Source organism: Loxodonta africana, chromosome 12 (assembly GCF_030014295.1).
Source record: "Loxodonta africana isolate mLoxAfr1 chromosome 12, mLoxAfr1.hap2, whole genome shotgun sequence".
NCBI lineage: Eukaryota > Metazoa > Chordata > Mammalia > Proboscidea > Elephantidae > Loxodonta > Loxodonta africana.
This window is the reverse complement of record NC_087353.1, coordinates 95,250,447-95,276,374: the sequence shown is the minus strand read 5'-3', so window position 1 is coordinate 95,276,374 and position 25,928 is coordinate 95,250,447. Positions and strand designations below refer to the sequence as shown.

Sequence of the window (25,928 nt, the reverse complement as noted above, 5' to 3'; positions counted from 1 at the left end):
GGCCTCCTTTGGGAAAGGAAAGAATAATGACTTACCGCCATTTTTAGGCAACTATAAAGACAGAGGGAGCTCCAGTGACTCACCCAAGGCCTGTAAGTCGGTTGAATTCTGAGAATCTCTACTTACTTGCCAGCTGCCTACAAACAGAAAGAATAGATTCTCTAAACTCCATAGGAAGCCCAGGGGCCATCTGGGCCAGGCTCTCAGGCACACCCTAGCCCCTTCTCACAAACTCTTAACCATTTGTGGTTGCACAAAGTGAAAATCTGAGAAATTTAGCCCAACAAGTATGAGATAACATTGTTTTTAAAATAATTTTTATTGTGCTTTAAGTGAAAGTTACAAATCAAGTCAGTCTGTCACATATAAGCTTATATACGCCTTATTACATACTCCCATTTACTCTCCCTCTAATGAGTCAGCCCTTTCAGTCTCTCCTTTCATGACAATTTTGCCAGTTTCTAACCTTCTCTACCCTCCCATCTCCCCTCCAGACAGGAGATGACAACACAGTCTCAAGTGTCCACCTGATACAAGTAGCGCACTCTTCATCAGCATCTCTCTCCTACCCATTGTCTAGTCCCTTCCACGTCTGATGAGTAGTCTTTGGGTATGGTTCCTGTCCTGGGCCAACAGAAGGTTTGGGGACCATGAATGCTGGAATTCCTCTAGTCTCAGTCAGACCATTAAGTCTGGTCTTTTTATGAGAATTTGGGGTCTGCATCCCACTGTTCTCCTGCTCCCTCAGGGGTTCTCTGTTGTGCTCCCTGTCAGGGCAGTCATCGGTTGTGGTCAGGCACCATTTAGTTCTTCTGGTCTCAGGATGATGTAAGTCTCTAATTCATGTGGCCGTTTCTGTCTCGGGCTCATAGTTATCATGTGACCTTGGTGTTCTTCATTCTCCTTTGATCTAGGTGGGTTGAGACCAATTGATGCATCTTAGATGACCACTTGTTAGCATTTCAGACCCCAGACGCCACACTTCAAAGTGGGATGCAGAATGTTTTCATAATAGAGTTTATTATGCCAATTGACTTAGAAGTCCCCTTAAGCCATAGTCCCCAAACCCTCACCCTTGCTCCGCTGACCTTTGAAGCATTCAGTTTATCCCCTAAACTTCTTTGCTTTTGGTCCAGTCCAGTTGAGCTGACCTTCCCTGTATTCAGTATTGTTCTTCCCTTCACCTAAAGTAGTTCTTATCTACTAACTAATCAGTAAATAACCCTCTCCCACCCCCCCTCCCTCCCCCCCTCGTAACCACAAAAGAATGTGTTCTTCTCAGTTTATACTACTTCTCAAGAACTTATAATAGTGGTCTTATACAGTATTTGTCCTTTTGCATCTGACTCATTTCACTCAGCATAATGCCTTCCAAGTTCCTCCATGTTGTGACATGTTTCACAGATTCGTCACTGTTCTTTATCGATGCGTAGTATTCCACTGTGTGAATGTACCATAATTTATTTAACCATTCATCTATTGATGGACACCTTGGTTTCTTCCAGCTTTTTGCTATTGTAAACAGAGCTGCAATAAACATGGGTGTGCATATATCTGTTCATGTAAAGGCTGTTATTTCTCTAGGGTATATTCCGAGGAGTGGGATTTCTGGGTTGTATGGTAGTTTTTTTGTTTTTTTTTTTTTATGGTAGTTCTATTTCTAACTTTTTAAGAAAACGCCAGATAGATTTCCAAAGTGGTTGTACCATTTTACATTCCCACCAGCAGTGTATAAGAGTTCCAATCTCTCCGCAGCCTCTCCAACATTTATTATTTTGTGTTTTTTGGATTAATGCCAGCCTTGTTGGAGTGAGATGGAATCTCATCGTAGTTTTAATTTGCATTTCTCTAACGGCTAATGATCGAGAGCATTTTCTCATGTGTCTGTTAGCTGCCTGAATATCTTCTTTAGTGAAGTGCGTGTTCATATACTTTGCCCACTTTTTGATTGGGTTGTTTGTCTTTTTGTGGTTGAGTTTTAACAGAATCATATAGATTTTAGAGATCAGGCGCTGGTCGGAGATGTCATAGCTGAAAATTCTTTCCCAGTCTGTAGGTGGTCTTTTTACTCTTTTGGTGAAGCCTTTAGATGAGCATAGGTGCTTGATTTTTAGGAGCTCCCAGTTATCTGGTTGTGAGATAACATTTTTAAAAATTGTTTTATTGTGGTAAAAGTATATATACCAAAATATTTGCCAATTCAACATTTTTTTACATGACAATTCAGTGATATTGGTTACATTCACCATGTGTACAACCATCATTACTGTTCACTTCCAAATTATTCCACCACCATTAATGGAAACTCAGTGTCTCCTAAGCTAAGACTCTCCCTTCCATCCCTGGCAACCATTAATAAACTTCAATTTCTATGTTGTTATTGTTGTCGTTAGTTGCCATTGAGTTGATTCCAACTCATGACAATCCCATGTGTGCAGAGTAGAATTGTTCCATAGAGTTTTCAAGGCTATAACCTTTTAGAAGCAGATCACCAGCTCTGTTTTCCAAGGTGTCTCTGGATGGATTTGAACTGCCAACCTTTCAGCTAGTGGTCAAGCACTTAACTGTTAGTGCCACCTATTTTTTTAAATTTACAAGTGGGATCATATAATATTTGCCCCTTTGTGTGTGGTTTCTTTCATTTAGCATGATGTCTTTAATTTTCATCCATGTTGTAGCGTGTATCAGAACTTCATTTCTCTTTATGGTTGAGTAGTATTCCATGGTTTGTAAGAACCACATTTTGTTTATCCTTTCAACTCTTGATGGACACTGGGATTTTTTTCCACATTTTGGCTATTGTGAAAGGGGCTGCAATGAGCATTGATGTATGAGTAGACCACATTTTTGCATGCAATTCCGAGAGGCTCCCAAGGAGCCATGTCACTATGGTACCCACCAAGCTCAGTGACTTTTCCCAGGGACCCTGCTCAGCCTTGAGCCTCCTGCTGACTAGTCCAAGGCTCAGTCTTTACCCCAAAGGCAGAGGATCCCTAGCCTGACCTGTGATCTTCTTACTGTCTCATTAGCCCTGATGATAAGTAGTCCCACTCAGTCACCGTACTTTGACAAAAGTCAGCAATGATAACCTTGGTAAATGTGGGTCATTCTCTCACCATAATGCCCTTTCTCCTCGTCTTGTTTCCACACACTTCTATGTCCAGCGTTGTGCAAGTGAGTGCCGTCTCCTCTGGGAAGCCTCCCTGAATGGCTTCACATCTCATTTATTTCTGACTTCCCCAAGCTCCCTTTGGAAATGACCTCACTTAGTGTTTCTGTGTAAGCCCCCAGCGTAAGCCCCGTTTTGTACACCATAGCACCAAGCAGAGTGAAGACCCACTTCAGACTGGTAAAGAGACACCCTTGCCCTAGGGATAACAATGTATCCATTCAGAATAGGGCCTTATGAACTGGAGTTTAGGGGTGGGCTGAACTAGGTTAGGAAGGGCCCCTGAAAGAAGTCACTATAATGACATGACTTCTTGAGAGTCCTTTGGAATTACAAGGAAAAATGCTGGGTGTTGGTTTATTTTCTGGAGAGAGGGTTTATTACTTTCATCAGATTATCCCAATTAAAGTTCAAGAACCATGGCTTGCAAACGCAGGTGATCTTAGCCAGCTTTCTCTTTCCTTCCTATTCTTGAAATCTGTCAGTTCAAGTAGCCTGGAACATATAGACATTTTTCAGTGACATCTGAACTTTCCCCCAGTTCACACTGAGATCCACAAGCAGATTCCTACCAAAACCAGCAATGATGGTCTTTTCATTTAGAGCAAATTTTGAGTTAACTGATGGGATTAAAAAAATAACAATTTAATTAATTTATTTTTTGCTGTTGAAAATATACTGAGCAGAACATATGCCCATTTAACAATTCAACATGTGTAATTTATTTTTTGTTGTTGTTGAAAATATACACAGTAGAACATATACTCATTCAACAATTTCAATTGTATAATTCAGTGGTATTGATTACATTCTTCTAGTTAAGCAACCATTCTCACCTTCCTTTTCTGAATTTTTTCCCCTTCATTAACATAAATTCATTTTTTGGCAAGTATGAATAAAGCTGCAATGAACATTGGGCTGTAGTTTTTCCATCATTTCTTCCCACAGATGTAGTCAATTTGATTCCCGTGTATTCCATCTGGCAAGGTCCACATGTATAGTCACCATTTATGTTGGTGAAAAAAGGTATTTGCAATGAAGAAGTCGTTGGTCTTAGAAAATTCTATCATTCGATCTCCAGCATCATTTCTATCACCAAGGCCATATTTTCCAACTACTGATCCTTCTTTCCAGCTTTCTCATTCCAATCACCAGTGATTGTCAATACATCCTGGTTGCATGTTTGACCAATTTCAAACAGCAGAAGTTGATAAAAATCTTCGGTTTCTTCATCTTTGGTCTTAGTGATTGGTGTGTAAATTAGTCCTCTATGATGAATTGAATTGTTAACCTTCTGTGATGAATTGGATGCAGTTACACAAAACCTTATCAAACAGAAGGATTTTTTTCTCCTTTCTACCTACAATTGCTGTCTTGTGCCATCCAGTCAATTCTGACTAATGGCGACCCTGTGAGTGGAACTGTTTCGTTGGGTTTTCTTGGCAGTAATCCGTATAGAAGCAGATAACATGTCCTCTGCAGTGCCACTGGCCAGATTCTGTCAATCTTGTGGTGACCAGCTGAGGGAAAACTGTTTTGCCATCAGGGACCTCCTTAACTAAAATCCCTAACTAGAATTCTGCTGTCCAGTTGATTCTGACTGATAATGACCCTATATGACAGAGTAGAACTGCCCCATAGAGTTTCCAAGGAGCGGGTGGTGGATTCAAACTGCCAACCTTTTGGTTAGCAGCCTGAGCTCTTAACCAGTGCGCCACCAGAGCTCCCTCTAAGTAGAGTGGGAGCCCCCAAATCCTGCAAGAGTCCACTTATGCAATAGACACAAGCAAAGACCCTGGAAAAGTTCCAGCTTGAACCCCCCAGGAACCCAAATTTGGGAACCTTTTCAAGTATTCACCCTAGGATTGGTATCAAGATGGTTTTAACTGCTTTTCACTAATCATCATTACTTTTCGTGGGTCTCACAGTGGAGGTGGGAGAGGAGATGGTGATGAAGTGAGATTATTGCTGTTGGCATTGTCATTGTCATTTATCACTTACATGTTACCTCCCTAACACTGGCATTTATACCACAATTCTGATGACCTGGCTTGCCTCTCACTTTATGGATATGGAAACTATTCACATAATGTTCTAAAGAAGCTCAGGATTCCTGGGCCTTTTGTGGGGAATGTTCTGGCCTATCACAAGGTGAGTGTTGTAGCTCCTTCTTTTGCTTCTTATGGTTGCATCAAATGTCTGCTCAGTTCCATTGATACAAATGCCCTTCCTCAAGAAAAAGCTTCTAGAACTTTCTAGATACTGTGTATACCCCATCCAGCACACTGGCCTGGATTCCCTTAGGGCTCTATTGTCAAATGTTGAGGTTTTTACCCCAGTCTGACAGTCCAGTTCCCTGGCCGATTAAGCAGAAGGCTTGATGTTCTATCCTTGTGAACATCGTGAGGAGGAACATCTTTTGCCAGGTGCTTCCTCCTAAGAAGGCATAGCAGTCCTTAGCGTTAGGAGAAACAAACAAAGGGAGCCTTATTTAGCTGTGTGGGCTAGATTCAAACTCTCCTGCTTCTAGAATGAGCTCTGTGTAGACTTTTTATGGTCTCCTTCCTGGACTGATTGTTTAGAAATATATGTATATCCTCCTGGATAGATTTTGAACTTCAGATTGCTAGGCAAGTACACACCATCTATTAATCTGCACATAGTGCATTCTCTCAAGAACTGCTAAACACCATGTGGTTATTTCCATGGTTTTACCCAGCTCTTGCTACCCACGCCATCTTTTGGGCACTTGAGAGCTAGAGCAAAAGCTTTTTACATTTCCATTAAAGGAGCCACTTCTGTGAGTAAGTCTGAGCGGGATGTATCAGTTGAGACAATGTGGTGCTTGTCTATCAACTTCAGATATTTAGCTAAATTATTATTTTTTTAAACAAAAGCATGTCATTGTTGTTAGGTGCTGTTCATTTGCTTTTGACTCATAGCAGCCCGATGTGACAGAGTAGAACTGCCCCATGGAACATTTACTCTTTGTATCCAAGCTTCAGTTTTCTTGCATGCCCATGGAGGTAATTATTCAGAGGGTTATGAGATTTTAGAGACAACATATACACAAACAAAAACACTTTAGAAAGACAAGGAGTTACTTATTACTCATAGATAAGGTCACATCATTCAGTATTTACAATACTTGGAGAAAATTCAGAGTTATTTTAAATCTCCGTTTAGAATATCTCCTCTATTTTTCGTCTTTACCCCTAAGATTTCTCCGAATAAGAACTCCCCTTTATCTGCCAGTGGAAAGATAGTGTAGTAGTTTCCCAGGGCTGCCATCACAAAGTACCACAAAGTCTGTGGCCTAAAGCAATAGAAATTTATTGCCTCACAGTTCTGGAGGCCAGAAGTCTGAATCAAGGTATTGACAGGGCTGTGCTTTCTGTGAAGGCTCTGGGTAAAGGTGCATCTTTGCCTCCTCCTAGCTACTGGTGGTTCCTGGCAATCCTTCACATTCTTTGGTTTGTAGATACATCACTCACATCTCGGCCTTAGTCTTCACATGACCACATTCGCCTTGTGTCTCTCTGTGTTGAATAGAACAGCAGTCATGTTGGATTAGAGCCCATCCTACTCTAGTATAACCTCATTTGAAGTTGACTTATAACATCTTTGTTGTTGTTAGTGGCAGTAGAGTCAGCTGCCACTCATGGAGATCTCATGTATAACAGGATGAATCCTTACCTGTTCCTGTACCATCTCCATGATTTTTGATATGTTTGAGCTCATTGATGAGACCCTATTTTCCCACAAGTTTTTATTCACTGGTACTGAATTTTTGGAATTTAGCATATCGTTTGAGTGACATGATTCAATCCATAATACAGAGTATGCTTGATTTCATCTAATTTGAATTTTTTTTTTTTTGCCCCAGAAGGAGGTAGGATGGAGTACGTTTAAGTGAATAATCTAATTTTATTTTGTTTCTCTTTGCAAGGTATGTGGGGTTTTGACATGAAATATTCTAAAAAATATGGATAAGTATGGGGTCAGTATTCTGGAAATTTACATTGGATAAACTTGTTGTGATGAGGCACTGAGTTGTGTGAAGGACAATCACAACCCAGAGCCTCATAGAATGAACTATCTCTTGTAAAGATCTTGGAGACATATCATGCTTAGAATCCCATACTTATCCAGATGTCAAAGTCTACAGTTTGAATGAGGCCTAGAAAGTTGCAGATAATCACTTTTCTCCAGAGACTGCGAGCATTAGTCCAATTTTTCCAGTCCTTCTGTTGTTGTGTGTGGTTGAGTTGATTATGACTCATAGTGACCCTTGGTGGCAGAGTAGAACTGCCTTATAGTGTTTTCTAGGATATAATCTTTTCAAGAGCAGATCACCAGGTCTTACTTCCACATAGAAACTGGGTGAGTTCGAACCACCAACCTTTTGGTTAGCAGCAGACCCCATAACTGTTGCTCCACCGGGGGTCTTTCAAACGCTTTTGTTGTTGTTGTTGTTAGGCACCGTCAAGTCAGTTCTGACTCATAAGGAGCATTGTGCAACAGAACATAGCACTTCCCTGTCCTGTGCTGTCCTCACGATCGTTGCTATGCTTGAGCCCATTGTTGTAGCCATGATGTCAATCCATCTCTTTGAGGGTGTTCCTCTTTTTCACTGAGCCTCTACTTTACCAAGCATGATGTACTTCTCCAGGGAGTGGTCCTTCCTTCTAGCATGTCCAAAGTAGGTGAGACAGGGTCTCACCATCCTTGCTTCTAAAGAGCATTCTGGCTGTACTTCTTCCAAGACAGATTTGTTCATTCTTCTGGCAGCCCATAGTATACTCAATATTCTTAGCCAGCATCATAATTCAAAAGCATCAATTCTTTAGTTTCCCTTATTCATTGTCCAGCTTTTGCATGCATATGAGACGATTGAAAATAACACGGCTTGGCTTCATTCTCAAAGTGACATCCTTGCTAGAGAACAATTTGGAGTCAATCAACATCTTTACTGTATTGAGTCTTCCAATCCATGAACATGGTAAATCTCTTTGTTAATTAAGGTTTTCTTTGATTCTTTTCATCAGCATTTTGCAATTTTCAGTATACATACCCTATACATGTTTTGCTAGATTTATAATGAATGAGTTGCCACTGAATTGACTCTAACTCATGGCAGCCCCAAGTGTATCACAGTAGAATTGGGATCCATAAGGTTTTCAATGGATGATTTTTCAGATGCACATCATCAGGCCATTCTTCTGAACTGCCCCTGGGTGTACTTGAACCTCCAAACTTTTGGTTAGCAACCAAGGATTTTAGATTTATAGCTAAGCGTTTAATTTTCTTTGGAGTGATTGTTAATGGTGATGTTTTCATTTCAATTTCCACATGTTCATTGTTAGTATATAAATGTATGTTTCATTTTCATGTATTGATCTTGTATCCTGCAACTTTGCTGAACTCACGTATTAGTTCTGGGAGTTAAGTTTTTAGTTTTTTTGTTGTTTTTGCATACTCTTGAGATCGTTTATGTCCACTATATATCATCTGAAAACAGAGACAGTTCTATTTCTTCCTTTCCAGTCTGTATGTCTTTCATTTCTTGTTCTGGTCTTAATGCACTAGCTAGTACTTCCAGAAACATTCTGAGTAAGAGTTATGAGAGTGGAAAATTTTTCCTTGTTCCTGATCTTTGGATGAAAGCTTTCAGCCTTTCACCACAAAGTATGATGTTAGCTATATATATATATATATATATATATTTTAAAGATGTTCTTTGTCAAGTTGAGGAAGTTTTCTTGGCCTCCTAGTTGCTGAGAGTTGTTATCATGAAGAGGTATTTTAGGTACCTATTTCAAAACAAAGTATAATTTTTGAATATGGAAAAAAAAATCCAAATAGATTTTCTTGATAGCCCAGCCTGAAGCTGGGAAATAGAATTATCTTCTTCTTTTTCCTTCTATTCATATGGGAACAAATATGGGGTAATTTCTTTTTTTTTTTTTTTCCAGAAAAGCAAATAAATATTTGCTATTCTGGAAACCAGTCACAAAAGGCCACATATGACATGATTTCACTTAGCAAATATTCCTAATTTTTAAAGTATTAACCACTATTTTTTTAAAAATTGCTATTAACCAGACATCTCTTATTCAAGTTGCTTATGCTATAGAAATATGTAAAGACAGAACTGGTCTGAGCCAAAGCCATCTGGCTATGCCAACATTTCATTTCTACTTTTTACAGGCTTGGAGGATGTACTAGGCCTTGTTCCTTTCTATTCCTGTGGGGGGGAAATTCCCTTCATTGCAGACATTTACATTTAAAAGAGAATTGGCCAGTAAAGGTTGGAAACCACACTGGTGGCTGGTGTCTGCTTTCACAGGCAGCATTTGGGAAAAATACTAATTGAACATCTAGCCTAGCGTCTGCTACCTAGTAGACTGTCTTCAATCATTTATTGAGTAAATGATGCCTGTACAACTAATTATCTACAACTGAAGTCCTCTGGACATTATGTAGGGCAAATGTCTTTTGCTTTGAATTCTAGAGTATAGGTTGAATGGGATTTATGAAATCTGCGTTTTACTTGTTCAAGGGAGAAGAGTGAAAGAGAATACAAACATTCCTGTCTTCAACCTTCACCAATGCAGAACTCAAGTTGCTTAGAAAATAAGAGGACTGCAAATTAGGATCTCAGGGAACCAATCTGGGGAGAGGTAGAAAGTGAGATCACTTTACACAGGGGAGTTATCTGAGTTTAAACTTCCTTAAGATGGCTTTTTATCTTTATGTAATAGGAGAGATATTATGAGATTCATGACGAAATATCACTTATTGATCCTTGCTTGAAAGCCAGGTCTTCCTATGTCTTGAGTCTCCATATTTACCAACGGGTGGTTTGTGTTGTGTATTTAGATGTTCCTCATCTTTGGCCAGTGTGGCGGCGTGATGGTGAAGTATCTGAGAGACAAAGCACAGGAAGGCAAGCCTGTTGCATTGAAAAGGTAAGTAGGAGTGTGGTGACTGGAATTCTGAGCTCTGTCACAAGGCCCTCCGGCAGCCTGCCACAGGGCAGAAATTCCCAAAGTTGAGTTTTTCTAGTGATCAAATAAACACAGGTATGTGGTGTTAAAATTTCAATGAGCTACCCAAGAAAGATGGTTCACACTGGATGGTAGGGCAGCCAGAAGAGAAAGGGTCTTCTCCACTGTGTACACGGGCCTGGATTGATCTGCTTAATTGTCAACTTGTATTTTCTAGAAGAGAGAGAGAGAGAAAAAAAAAAAAAAAAAGAACCGTTTAGAAAGAAGAAACATGGTTGACAGTACAGAGGTGTTGAGTGTAAGGAGTTTGGAATGGTGGGAGTGGAAACACATTTGTTCCTTATTGGCTGACGTTGGTTGAAGCAAGAAATTTAAAAAGTAGTACTAGGAACAACTAAAACAAGTTCATGCTTTTGCTGAGACTATCAGCAAAATGCTATGTATTATTTTATTGTGGTCATAGACATTATGGGGAGGTAATATGTAGATACATTGCCACCTTTGTGAATCTTCTAGGAAGAATTCTTCGTATCCTTTGTACTGCTCCAGCACTGCTCTTAACCCATCTGTCATCTTGCACACTCAACACTCACTGCAACAGTTCATCTGTGGGTGTGTCGTTCTATGACCGAGTTCCTAGAGGTCAGAGGTGGTTTTAAGGCACCTTCGTGTCCCCATCACCCCTACCAAAAGGACAACTTCTTAGTCATTGTCACTTGATAAATTCCTCATGAGTGAGTGTGACACATAGACCCTCAGCAGATGATTTTGAAAGTGTGTGGCTCTTTCCCTTGGCGTATGAATTAACATGCACTTCTTGCTAAATATGTAGCAGAGGGATAGTGAAGAGGTGCTGATTTTGTTTTCCTTTCTCTACTTAGCATCTTCAGGACTTACAGCATGGATGTGATCACAAACATGTCATTTGGAGTGAACATTGATTCCCTCAACAACAAACAAGCAAGCTCCATTTGTGCAAAACATTGGGAAGCTCATAAAATTTGATATCTTGGACTCATTACTTTTCTTAATAAGTATATGGGCTGCTATTTTTTCTTTAACTGAGCTATAATTCACATATCATACAATGCACCCTTTTAAAGTGTACAGTTGAGTGGTTTTTAGTATTTTCAACTGTGTACAACTGTCACCATAGTCACATTTAGAGTGTCCTCAACTCATGGAGAAACCCCGTACCCTTTAGCTATCACCCCCCTAGTTCCCAATTCCTCTCATTCCTACACCTCTAAGCAAACACTAATCTATCTGTCTAGGTTTCCCTACTCTGGATATTTATATAGATGGAGTCATACAATTTGTGGCCTTTTGTGCCTGATTTCTTTCACTTAGCATAATGTTTACAAGGTTCATCCATGATGTAACATGTATGGATAGTTCATTCCCTTATACAGCCAAATAATTTTCCATTGTGTAGACATACTACATTTTGTTAATCAGTTCTTCAGTTGGTGGACATTTTGTGTGTTTTTCTGCCTTTGACTATTGTAAATATTGCCACTTTAAATATTCATTTATAAGTTTTTGTGTGGATATATGTTTTATTTTCTTTTGAGTGTATATCCAAGAGTGGAATTTCTGGGTCATACAGTAATTCAATATTTAGCTTATTCAGGAACTGCCAGAATGTTTTCCAAGGAGGTTGACCCATTTTACACTGCCATCAGCAGAGTATACAAGTTCCAATTTTCCCACACCCTCCCCAACACTTGTTATTTGTTCTTATTCTTCTGTTTTTGGTTATAACTACTCCAGTGAATATTAACTGGTATCTCATGTGGTTTTGACTTGTATTTCAGCAATTAAAAATGATGTTGGACACTTTTTATGTGTTTATTGGCCACTCGTATACCTTTGTTAAAAAATCTATTCATGTCCTTTGACCACTTTCTAAGTGGGTTATTTGTCTTTTTGTTGTTGAGTTTTAAGACTTTTTTTTATATAGTCTTGGTAGAAGTCCTTATCAGAGACATGAGTTGCAAATTTTCTGATGCCATTTGTACGTTATCATTTCGTTCTCTTGGTAGTATCTTTTGAAGCACAAAAGTAGTTTTTAATTTTGATGAAACCCAATTTATCTATTTTTTCTTTTGTCACTTGATATTTTGTGTGCAATATGTGATTCCATTGCCAAATCAGAGGTAAAAAAAAAAAAATCATCTCTAGTTTCTTCTAAGAATTCAAACCCTTATATTTACTTCTTTGACCCATTTTGAGGTTTTTTTTTTTTTTAATATGGTGTGAGGTATGGGTCCAATTTCATTCTTTTGCACATGGTTATCCAGTTGCCCCTGCACCATTTAATGAAAGAGTCTTTTTTCCCTACTGAGTGATCTTGGCACACTTGCCAGCCACCATAGGCACATGAATTTATGTCTGGACTTCCTATTATATTCCTTTGATCTCTGTGTATCCTTATTCCTACACCACATTGCTTTGAATATTTTAGCTAAGAAAGTTGTTTTTAGGTGCTGTCGAGTCGGTTCTAACTCATAGCGACCCTATGCACAATGGAACGAAACACTGCCCGGTCCTGTGCCATCCTTAAAATCGTTGTTATGCTTAAGCCCATTGTTGCAGCCACTGTGTCAATCCACCTTGTTGAGGGTCTTCCTCCTTTCCGCTGACCCTGTATTCTGTCAAGCATGATATCCTTCTCCAGAGACTGATCCCTCCTGACAACATGTCCAAACTATGTAAGACGCAGTCTCACCATCCTTGCTTCTAAAGAGCATTCTGGTTGTACTTCTTCCAAGACAGATTTGTTCGTTCTTCTAGTAGTCCATGGTATATTCAATATTCTTCACCAACACCACAATTCAAAGGCATAAATTCTTCTTCGGTCTTCCTTATTCATTGTTCAGCTTTCACATGCATATGCTGTGATTGAAAATACTATGGCTTGGGTCAGGCGCACCTTGGTCTTCAAGGTGACATCTTTGCTCTTCGACACTTTAAAGAGGTCCTTTGCAGCAGATTTACACAACGCAATGCATGTTTTGATTTCTTGACTGCTGCTTCCATGGCTGTTGATTGTGGATCCAAGTAAAATGAAATCCTTGACAACTTCAATCTTTTCTCCATTTATCATGATGTTGCTGATTGGTCCATTTATGAAGATTTTTGTTTTCTTTATGTTGAGGTGCAATCCATACTGAAGGCTGTGGTCTTTGATCTTCATTAGTAAGTGCTTCAAGTCCTCTTCACTTTCAGCAAGCAAGGTTGTGTCATCTGCATAATGCAGGTTGTTAATGACTCTTCCTCCAATCCCAATGCCCCGTTCTTCCTCATATAGTCCAGCTTCGCATATTATCTGCTCAGCATACATACTGAATAGGTATGGTGAAAGAATACCACCCTGGCACACAACTTTCCTCACTTTAAACCAGTCAGTAGCCCCTTGTTCTGTCCAAACAACTGCCTCTTGATCTATGTAAAGGTTCCTCATGAGCACAATTAAGTGTTCTGGAATTCCCATCCTTCGCAATGTTATCCATAATTTGTATGATCCACACAGCCAAATGTCTTTGCATAGTCAATAAAACACAGGTAAACATCCTTCTGGTATTCTCTGCTTTCAGCCAGGATCCATCCAACACCAGCAATGATATCCCTGGTTCCACGTCCTCTTCTGAAACTGGCCTGAATTTCTGGCAGTTCACTGTTGATATACTGCTACAGCTGTTTTTGAATGATCTTCAGCAAAATTTTGCTTGCGTGTGATATTAATGATATTGTTCTATAATTTCCACATTCAGTTGGATCACCTTTCTTGGGAATAGGCATAAATATGGATCTCTTCCAGTCAGTTGGCCAGGACGCTGTCTTCCATATTTCTTGGCACAGACGAGTGAGCACCTCCAGCGCTGCATCTGTTTGTTGAAACATCTCAATTGATATTCCATCAATTCCAGGAGCCTTGTTTTTTGCCAGTGCCTTCAGAGCAACTTGGGCTTCTTCCTTCCGTACCATCAGTTCCTGATCATATGCTACCTCTTGAAATGGTTGAACACTGACTAATTCTTTTTTGTATAATGACTCTGTGTATTCCTTCCATCTTCTTTTGATGCTTCTTGTGTCATTTAATATTTTCCCCGTGTAGAACCCTTTACGATTGCAACTTGAGGCTTGAATTTTTTCTTCAGTTCTTTCAGCTTGAAAAACACTGAGCGTGTTCTTCCCTTTTGGTTTTCCATTTCCAGCTCTTTGCACATGTCATTATAATACTTTACTTTGTCTTCTCGAGCCGCCCTTTGAAGTCTTCTGTTCAGTTCTTTTATTTCATCAATTCTTCCCTTTGCTTTAGCTGCTTGACATTCAAGAGCAAGTTTCAGAGACTCCTCCAACACCCATCTTGGTCTTTTCTTTCTTTCCTGTCTTTTCAGTGACCTCTTGCTTTCTTCACGTATGATGTCCTTGCACAACTCGTCTGGTCTTCGGTCACCAGTGTTCAATGTGTCAAATCTATTGTTCAGCTGGTCTCTAAATTCAGGTGGGATATACTCAAATTCATATTTTGGTTCTTGTGGGTTTGCTCTGGTTTTCTTCAGTTTCAGCTTGAACTTGCATATGAGCAATTGATGGTCTGTTCTACAGTCGGCCTCTGGCCTTGTTCTGACTGATGATATTGAGCTTTTCCATTGTCTTTTTCCACAGATGTAGTCAATTTGATTTCTGTGTGTTCCATCTGGTGAGGTCCATGTGTATAGTCACTGTTTATGTTGGTGAAAGAAGGTATTTGCAATGAAGAAGTCGTTGGTCTTGGAAAATTCTATCATTCGATCTCCAGCATTATTTCTAACACCAAGGCTGTATTTTCCAACTATTAATCCTTCTTTGTTTCCGACTTTCGCCTTCCAGTCATCAGTAATTATCAATGCATCTTGATTGCATCTTCGATCAATTTTAGACTGCAGCAGCTGATAAAAATCTTCTATTTCTTCATCTTTGGCCCTAGTGGTTGGTACATAAATAGTCGTATTAACTGGTCTTCCTTGTAGGGGTATGGATATTATCCTATTACTGACAGTGTTATTCTTCAGGATAGATCTTGAAATGTTCTTTTTGATGATGAATGCAACACCATTCCTCTTCAAGTTGTCATTTCCAGCGTAGTAGAGTATATGATTGTCTGATTCAAAATGGCCAATACCAGTCCATTTCAGCTCACTTGTGCCTAGGATACCTATGTTTATGCATTCTACTTCATTTTTTATTATTTCTAATTTTCCTAGTTTCATACTTCGTACATTCCAGGTTCCGATTATTAATGGATGTTTGCAGCTGTTTCTTCTCATTTTGAGTCATGCCACATCAGTGAATGAAGGTCCCGAAAGCTTTACTCCATCCACATCATTAAGGTTGACTCTACTTTGAGGAGGCAGCTCTTTCCCAGTCATGTTTTGAGTGTTTTCCAAACTGGGGGGCTCATTTCCAGCACTATATCGGACAATGTTCTGCTGCTATTCATAAGGTTTTCACTGGCTAATATTTTTTAAAAGTAAACTGCCAGGTCCTTCTTCCTCAGGAAGAAGGACCTGGCAGTTTACTTTTAAAAAATATTAGCCAGTGAAAACCTTATGAATAGCAGCAGAACATTGTCTTAGTCTGGAAGCTCAGCTGAAACCTGTCCTCCATGGGTGACTCTGCTGGTGTCTGAATACAGGTGGTATAGCTTCCAGCATCACAGCAACACACAAGCCCCCACAGTACGACAAACTCACAGACACGTGGGAAAGTTAGATATAGTAAATTTGTAACAAGTTTTAAAATAAGGAACTGTGAGTTCTTGATTTTTGTTTCTTTTCAAGATTGTTTCAACTATTTTGGGTCCCTTCCAATTTTAAATTAGCTTGGCAATTCCTACAAAAAAACCCAGCTAGGATTCTGATAGAATATGCTTTGTATCTGTAAATCAACTTGGGGAGCATTGCCATCTTAACTATATTAAATCTCTTGATCTACGAACATGGGATATTTTCACTTTTTTTTTTTACCTTCAATTTCTTTTAACAGTGTTTTATAGTTTTTTAAAGGCATAAGTTTTCCTGTTTTAAAAAATGTATTATTTTATTGTCTTTGATGGTATTGAAAATGGAAATGCTTTTCAAATTTCATTTTATATTGTTCATCACAGTGTATTGAAATAGAATTGATTTTTTAGATTAATCTTATATATTCTAATCTTCCTGAATATTTATTAGTTCTCTTAATTTTTAGTGGATTCCTTAATATTTTTATGTACAAGATCATGCCAACTGAGAACAGAGATAGTTTTGTTTGTTTCTTTCCAGTCTGGCTGTGTTTTATTTCTTGTGTAATTGGTCTGGCTAGAAACCACAATGCAATCAATGCTGAGTTGAAATGGTGGGAGTCTGTATTTTTTCTTTCTTGTCATATGGTTTTATGGTTTTGATATCAGGGTAATTCTGGCCCCATGGAACGACTTAGGAAATACTCCATCCTCTTCTATACATCAACAGGTCCCATCCCACTTGGAGCAAAGGAAAATGAAGAAAACCAAAGACACAAGGAAAATATTAACCTAGAGGCCTGAAGAACCACGTGAACCAGAGACTCCACCAGCCTGAGACCAGAAGAAATAGATGGTGCTGGCTACTACCAATGACTGCCCTGACAGGGAACACAACAGAGAATCCTGGACAGAGCAGGAGAAAAATTTACAGCAGAAGTCAAATTCACATAAGAGGACCAGACTTAATGATCTGACAGAGACTGGAAGAACCCCACGAAACTATGGCCCCGAGACACGCTGTTAACCCAGAACTTAAACCATTCCCCAAGCCCACTCTTTAAAGATTAGAAAGGACTATAAAACAAAAAACAATACACTTGAGGAATGTGCTTGTTCAATGAGTTATACGAGACCAAATGGGCAGCTCCTGTCGGAGGCATGATGAAAGGCAGGAAGGGACAGGAACTGGTTGACACAAGGAACCCAGGGGATTGGGGAGTGTGCTGTCACATTGTGGGTATTCCAACTAATGTCACAAAACAATATGTGTGTACATTTTTGTATGAGAAATTAACTTGAGCAGTAAACTTTCACCTAAAGCACGGTAAAACAAACAAACAGACAAAAGAATTGTTATTGATTCTTATTTAAATATGTGGTAGAATTCACCACAGAAGGTATCTGGTCCTGGGCTTCTCTTGGTGAGTTTTTTTTTTTTTTTTTTAATTACGGATTCAATGATTTTACTTGTAAATCTGTTCAATTGACTATTTATTAATTGTTCAGGCTTTGGCATACTATGAATTTGTCACTTTACTTTTGTTATCCAATTTAATGGCCTTCAAAAAGTTCATAGTATGCCTTTATAGATCTCTTAATCTTTGTAATGTTGGTAGTAATCTCTCCTCTTTCATATCTGATGCTAATAATTTGAGTCTTCTCTATTTTTTCTGGATCAGTTTTCTAAAGGTTTCCCAAACTTGATGGTCTTTTTAAAGAATCAGGTTTTGATTCCACTGATTTTCTCTATTGTTATCTCTTCTTTATTTCATTAATTTTTTGCCAAAACTGTAGTATGTGCTTTCTTCTATTTTTTAATGTATACTTTGCTGCTCTTCCAGTGTCTGATGGTGGAAGATTAGGTTATAGATTTGAGATCTTTCTCATTTTTAATATAGACATTTATAGCTATAATTTCTCCATAGCTTAATTGGTAAAAAATCATTTCAGTTCCAAGCCTCATATTTTACACATTCTCCAATGGAAGGCACCTCAGGTTACCTAGCGGAGTATCACCCGTGTTAAATTCCAGCTGTCTCATAATCTGAAGAGGGCAGGGGTCTTCTCTGGATGTTAAGGTTGCAAGATGGCTAACCTAGTTTTGCCTTCGTGAGGTTCAGGGAGCAGCACAAGAATTAGTGCAGATAAAGGAAGTAGGTCTGGGTAACCCAGGGTGTAATTGTAGATTGTGTAGAGTTTTGGAATGTGAGGTACTGGAAGGTGCTCACAGAAAGCAGCATAAGAGCTCTGGAAATGTAAGAGCTTAATCTGTGTGATCATTGGTTATGAAAAGGAAAAGCAAGTTTAAGCAAGGGTATGAATATTAAACTGAAAAATAAAAAGACTGAAGTCAGTGTTTTTTTCCTGAGCAAAAAGGTATGGTAGGAGAAACAGCATTCAACTCTATGACTAGGAAGCTGTGTTCAAAAGCCAAGGAAGCCAATAATTAGGGAGGATAAGGTCCCAGAAGCAGTGGGATATGGTAGCTGGATTTCTCCCAGGGAAACATCTTGCTTTTTAAGATTTGCAAATCGATGTTTATGTTCATTGGTGAATCAGGCAACTCCAGTCTGACTTCATGGATGTAAAGGTGCCATATTCTCAGGAAAGAGGTCAAGCACTGCACTTCGTGTCACTGGAATTTTTCTTTTTGTTTCCAGCACCAAGTGGATTTTCTTCAGCTGATGACTGACTTCCAGAATTCCAAACAAACTTCCTCCAATAAAGGTAACCATGAGAGTGACTGGAAGGGCTGCTGATGGAGTTGCTCAGAGGAAAGGAGTTGTTCTGAAAATGTTCAAGAAGATTTCCAGGCACGTGAGAATTTCTGCCCAATTAAAGAAAGAGACACATTCAGAAATTTTGAATTATAGCCAGAGGTATTATCTAGAAGTAGGCAGACAACTTTGTTTAAAGATTGAAGGATAACCATGAAATAAGCATTTTGTGCTCAAAAGTCAGTCAGTGTTCTGTGGATCACCCACACCAGAACCCCAGGGATCTTGTTTCAAATGTAGATTTCCAGGCTGCTTCTAGAACCTGAAGTCAGAACTCCTGCCTGGAAATTTACATCAAGCCATCACATCAGGAAGCGCATTGTCCTAATGTTGGTGATGCTAACTGGGAACTCTTGGTTAAGGTTGTGTTCAATAGCTTAATCTAGTGCAAAGTTGTATTTGTCTTTAATAATTCATTTGTCAGGGGAGACTTTAAGACTATGTAATTATCTTGTTTCTCTTCAAATTTTCAAGTACTTTTTTTTGTTATCCACTGATTATTGAATGAAGCAATTATTTGTATGATGGTTGCAAAAGAGTGGTTTTTCTATTTCTACCCTTTCCTCCACATTTATGAGTTGGTATTCTAAAAAGAAATAAAATAAAATAATTTTTTTTTTTTTATTCTACTGTACTGGAAATCTTTACATTATCTCCCATTTATTTATTTACATCTGTATGGGCTCATAAAATATTACTTTACTCTGACACTGTCATGATTTATTTTGATGCTCAAACTGTCTCAGGTTAGTTCAGTGAAGCTCTTTCAAAGTGACTGCTGTGTGTCATTTTCATATGACATTCATTTTCTGAGTACTTCCTTGCTTTCTGGATAAGGTATTTCGGGTTTCTCTTCTCTTTTACCTGTTCAACCCTGAAATCAGTCATTTCTTCATATAGCCCTAGTTTTGTTTAGTAGAAAATGGTATTTAGATACCAAAACCTGGGAGTTATGTGTGCTCATTGCTACTGGGGTTTCTTTCCCTTTAGATCCTCTTATGGACAAAATTAAGAAAGTGAATATATTGACACAAAACTGAGAAACAAATATATATACCCATTTCCAGTGTTATAAAGTGGATCTCTATAAAAAGAAAAAGAAAAAAGCCCTGTTTTGTAGCCCATTTCCATGACACAAAGAGTTCCATCAGGTTCAATTACAAATTGCCAATTGTTTAACAATCAGTTCACAAAATTCCTGAATATTTAGCAAGTGGGTCTACAGAACAAGGATGAGCTGAGTTAAGCACATCACTGTAAATAAAACTACATCTATGTCTACATCTGAATCTATCTATCTATCATTTATCTATCACCTATGTCTTAGGCTGGGTTCTCTAGAGAAGCAAAACCAGTGTAGTGTATACACTACATATATCCTTATATATATATATATATAAGGAAATGGCTCATACTGTCGTGGAGACTGGCAAGTCCCAAAGATGGTGCATCAGGTATTAGCTGGAGGCTTCTCCTCACTCACGTATATTCAGAGGCTGATGAATCCAGAATTGACAGATCATGTGTCACGCTGCTGACTCAAGACTCAAAAACCAAAAGTCAGATGATGACAACTGGAAACAGAGTCCAGAGCAAGAAAGCAAGCTTTGCCAGAACATCCATACATATATTGGGTGCAGGTTACACTCCTGGTGAAATTCCCCTTATAAATGATTAGCAGATCACTTCATATCACATCTATGAGGTGATTACATTATGTCACAACATGGAGGATAATTACATCAGTTCACAAAATGGAAGATAATTACATAATACTGAGAATCATGGCCTAGCCAAATTGACAAATAACATTAACTATCACAAATTTGTTTTTTAGTATCACAACCTATATCTAGCTGTTGCCTATATAGATCATCTATCTATATGGTATCTCTTTACTTCTCTATATCTGTTTCTATTTCTATCTATCTATTTTTTTTATCTACATGGTCCAAAAGAACTTTCAATAATGAACTGATTTTTTTACTTTATTTATTTTAATTAATTAAAATTTAAGTTCAATGATGAAGGAACTATTCTCTATCTGTATTGTTGAGCGTGTCTTGTGAGTACTGGAAATGTGGCTAGTGCCACTGAAGAACTGTACTTTTAACTTTATTTATTGTGCTTTATGTGAAAGTTTACAAATCAAGCCAGTCTCTCATACAAAAACTTATACACACCTTGCTATGTACTTCTAGCTGCTCTTCCTCTAATGAGACAGGACACTCCTCTCCACCCAGTATTCCCTGTGTCCATTCAACCAGCTCCTGTCCCCCTCTGCCTTCTCATCTCGCCTCCAGACAGGAGCTGTCTACATAGTCTCATGTGTCTACTAGCACCAAGAAGCTCATTCCTCAACCGTATCATATTCTTTTATACTCCAGTCCAATCCCTGTCTGAAGAGTTGGCTTCAGGAATGGTTACAGCCTTGGGTTAACAGAGGGTCCAGGGACCATGATTCCCAGGGTCCCTCTAGTCTCAGTCAGACCATTAAGTCTGGTCTTTTTAGGAGAATTTGAGGTCTCCACCCCACTGTTACCCTGCTCCATCAGGGATTCTCTGTTGTGTTTCCTGTCAGGGTAGTCATTGGTGGTGGCCGGGCACCATCCAGTTCTTCTGGTCTCAGGCTGATGGAGTCTGGTTTATGTGGCACTTTCTGTCTCTTGGGTTCATATTTTCCTTGTATCTTTGGTGTTCTTCATTCTCCTTAGCTCCAGGTGGATTGAGACCATTTGGTGCATCTTAGATAGCTGCTTGCTTGCTTTAAGACCCCAGATGTCACTCCTCAAAGTGGGATGCAGAATGTTTTCTTAATACACTTTGTTATGCCAATTGACCCAGATGTCCCCTGAAACCATGGTCCCTAGACTCCTGTCCCTACTACTCTGGCCTTTGAAGCATTTGGTTGTATCCAGGAAACTTCTTTGCTTTTGTTTTAGTACAGTTTTGTTGAATTTCCCTGTATTGTGCGTTGTCTTTCCCTTTACCTAAAATGGTTCTACTATCTAATTAGTGAATACCCCCTCTCTCCCTCCCCACCCTTGTAATCATCAAAGAATGTTTTCTTCTGTGTTTAAACTTTTTCTTGAGTTCTTTTAATAGTAGTCTCATATAATATTTGTCCTTTTGCAACTAATTTCACTCAGCATAATGCTTTCCAGATTCCTCCATGTTATGAGATGTTTCATGGGTTCATTGCTGTTCTTAATCATTGCATAGTATTCCATTATGTGAATATACCATAATTTATTCATCCATTCATCCGTTGATGAGCACCTTGGTTGCTTCCATCTTTTTGCTATTGTAAACAGTGCTGCAAGGAACATGGGTGTGCATATATCCTTTGTGAAGGCTCTCATTTCTCTAGGATATATTCCAAGGAGTGGGATCGCTGGATCATATGGTAATTTTATTTCTAACTTTATAAGGAAGCACCAAACTGATTTCCAAATTGGTCATACCACTTTACATTCCCACCAGCAGAGTGTAAGTGTTCCAGTCTCTCTACAACCTCTCCAACATTTATTATTTTGTGTTTTTTTGATTAATGCCAGCCTTGTTGGGATGAGATGGTACTTCATTGTAGTTTTGATTTGCATTTCTCTAATGGCTAATGATCGTGAGCATTTCCTCATGTATCTGTTACCCACTGGAATGTCTTCTTTGGTGAAGTACCTCTTCGTATCCTTTGCCCATTTTTTAACTGGGTTACTTGTCTTTTTGTTGTTGAGTTTTTGTAGTATCGTATAGATTTTAGAGATCAGACGCTGATTGGATTTGTTGTAGCCAAAAACTTTTTCCCAGTCTGTAGGTAATCTTTTTACTCTTTTGATGAAGTCCATGGATAAGCTTAAGTATTTGATTTTTAGAAGCTCCCAGTTATATAGTTTCTCTTCTGGTGTTTGTGCATTGTTAGTAATGTTTTGTATACTGTTTATGCCATGTATTAGGGCTCCTAGCATTGTCCCTATTTTTTCTTCTATGGTCTTTATCATTTATGATTTCATATTTATGTCTTTGATTCATTTTGAGTTAGTTTTTGTGCATGGTGTGAGGTCTGGTTCTCGTTTCATTTTTTGGGAGATAGATATCCAGTTATACCAGCACCTTTTGTTAAAGAGACTGTCTTTTCCCCATTGACATACTTTTGGATTTTGTCAAATATCAGCTGCTCATGTGTGGATGGGTATATGTTTGGATTCTCAATTCTGTTTCATTGGTCTATGTATCTCTTGTTGTACCAGTACCAGTCTGTTTTGACTACTGTGTGGTATAATATGTTCTAAAATTAGGTAGTGTGAGGCCTCCCACTTTGTTCTTCTTTTCCAGTAATGCTTTATTTGTCTGGGGCCCCTTTCCTTTCCATATGAAGTTGGTGATTTGTTTCTCTATCTCATTAAAAAATGTCATTGGTATTTGGATCAAGATCGCATTATATCTATAGATGGCTTTAGGTAGAATCGACATTTTCACAATGTTGAGTCTTCCTATCCATGAGCAAAGTATGTTTTTCCACTTATGTAGGTCTTATTTGGTTTCTGGCAGTAATGTCTTGTAGTTCGCTTTGTACAGGTCTCTTACCTACCTGGTTAGATTTATTCCTAAATATTTTAACTTCTTGGGGACCATTGTAAATGGTATTCATTTGGTGATTTCCTCTTCAACGTTCTCTTTGTTGGTGTAGAGGAATCCAACTAATTTTTTAAAAATAATTTTTATTGTGCTGTAAGTGAAAGTTTACAAATCAAGTCAGTCTCTCACACAAAAACCCATATACGCCTTGCTACACACTCCCAATTACTCTCCCCCTAATGAGACAGCCCACTCTCTCCCTCCACTCTCTCTTTTCGTGTCGTTTTCGCCAGCTTCTAACCCCCTCCACCCTCTCATCTCCCCTCCAGGCAGGAGATGCCAACATAGCCTCAAGTGTCCACCTGATCCAAGAAGCTCACTCCTCACCAGCATCCCTCTCCAACCCATTGTCTAGTCCAATCCATGTCTGAAGAGTTGGCTTCAGGAATGTTTCCTGTCCTGGGCCAACAGAAGGTCTGGGGGCCATGACCACAGGGGTCCTTCTAGTCTCAGTCAGACCATTAAGTCTGGTCTTATGAGAATTTGGGGTCTGCATCCCACTGTTCTCCTGCTCCCTCAGGGGTTCTCTGTTGTGTTCCCTTTCAGGGTAGTCATCGGTTGTAGCCGGGCACCATCTAGTTCTTCTGGCCTCAGAATGATGTAGTCACTGGTTCGTGTGGCCCTTTCTGCCTCTTGGGCTTGTAATCACCTTGTGTCCTTGGTGCTCTTTATTCTTCTTTGGTCCAGGTGGGTTGAGACCAAATGATGCATCTTAGATGGCTGCTTGCTAGTGTTTAAGACTCCAGACGCCACTCTTCAAAGTGGGATGCAGAATGTTTTCTTAATAGATTTTATTATGCCAGTTGGCTTAGATGCCCCCTGAAACCATGGTCGCCAGACCCCTGCCCCTGCTACGCTGGCCTTTGAAGCATTCAGTTTTTTCAGGAAACTTCTTTGCTTTTGGTTTAGTCCAATTGTGCTGACCTCCCCTGTATTGTGTGCTGTCTTTCCCTTCACCTAAAGTAGTTCTTACCTACTATCTAATTAGTGAGTACCCCTCTCCCACCCTCCCTCCCTCCCCGCTCTCGTAACCACAAAAGAATGTTTTCTTCTCAGTTTAAACTATTTCTCAAGTTCTTATAATAGTGGTCTTATACAATATTTGTCCTTTTGCAACTAATTTCACTCAGCATAATGCCTTCATGGTTCCTCCATGTTATGAAATGTTTCACAGATTCTTCACTGTTCTTTATCAATGCGTAGTATTCCATTGTGTGAATATACCATAATTTATTTATCCATTCATCCGTTGATGGGCAGCTTGGTTGCTTCCATGTTTTTGCTATTGTAAACAGTGCAGCAATAAACATGGGTGTGCATATATCTGTTAGCGTAAAGGCTCTTATTTCTCTAGGATATATTCCAAGGGGTGGGATTTCTGGATCGTATTGTAGTTCTTATTGTAGTTCTATTTCTAACTTTTTAAGGAAGCGCCAAATCGATTTCCAAAGTGGTTGTACCATTTGACATTCCCACCAGCAGTGTAGAATTGTTCCAATCTCCCCACAGCCTCTCGAACATTTATTATTTTGTGTTTTTTGGATTAATGCCATCCTTGTTGGAGTGAGATGAAATCTCACTGTAGTTTTGATCTGCATTTCTCTAATGGCTAATGATCTTGAACATTTCCTGATATATCTATTCGCTACCTGAATGTCTTCTTTAGTGAAATGTCTATTCATATCTTTTGCCCATTTTTTAATTGGGTTATTTGTCTTTCTGCAGTTGAGTTTTTGCAGTATCATGTAGATTTTAGAGATCAGGTGCTGATCAGAAATGTCATAGCTAAAAACTTTTTCCCAGTCTGTAGGTGGTCTTTTTACTCTTTTGGTGAAGTCTTTAGATGAGCATAAGCGTTTGATTTTTAGAAGCTCCCAGTTATCTAGTTTTTCTTCTACATTATAATGTTTTCTATACTGTTTATGCCATGTGTTAGGGCTCCTAACATTGTCCCTATTTTTTCTTCCATGACTTTATCATTTTAGACTTTATATTTAGGCCTTTGATCCATTTTGAGTTAGTTTTTGTGCATGGAGTGAGGCATGGGTCTTGTTTCCTTTTTTTGCTGATGGATGTCCAGTTATGCTAGCACCATTTGTTAAAAAGACTGTCTTTTCCCCTTTTAACTGTTTTGGGGCCTTTGTCAAATATCAACTGCTAAAATGTGGATGGATTTATGTCTGGATTCTCAATTCTGTTCCATTGGTCCATGTATCTGTTGTTGTACCAGTACCAGTACCAGGCTGTTTTGACTACTGTGGCGGTATAATGGGTTCTAAAATCAGGTAAAGTAAGGCCTCCCACTTTGTTCTTCTTTTTCAGGAATGCCTTGTTTATCTGGGGCCTCTTTCCCTTCCATATGAAATTGGTGATTTGTTTCTCCATTTCATTAAAGAATGTCCTTGGGATTTGGATCGGAATTGCATTAAATGTATAGATCACTTTTGGTAGAATAGACATTTTTATAATGTTAAATCTTCCCATCCATGAACAAGGTATGTTCTTCCACTTATGCAAGTCTCTTTTGGTTTCTTGCAGAAGTGTACTGTAGTTTTCTTTGTATA

At 38.9% G+C, this 25,928-nt stretch overlaps 1 pseudogene; it reads left to right on the top strand.

Annotated features, from left to right (window-relative positions):
• LOC104846491 (cytochrome P450 3A21-like) overlaps positions 1–25,928 on the top strand; it is a 67,963-nt pseudogene that overhangs the window by 26,263 nt on the left and 15,772 nt on the right.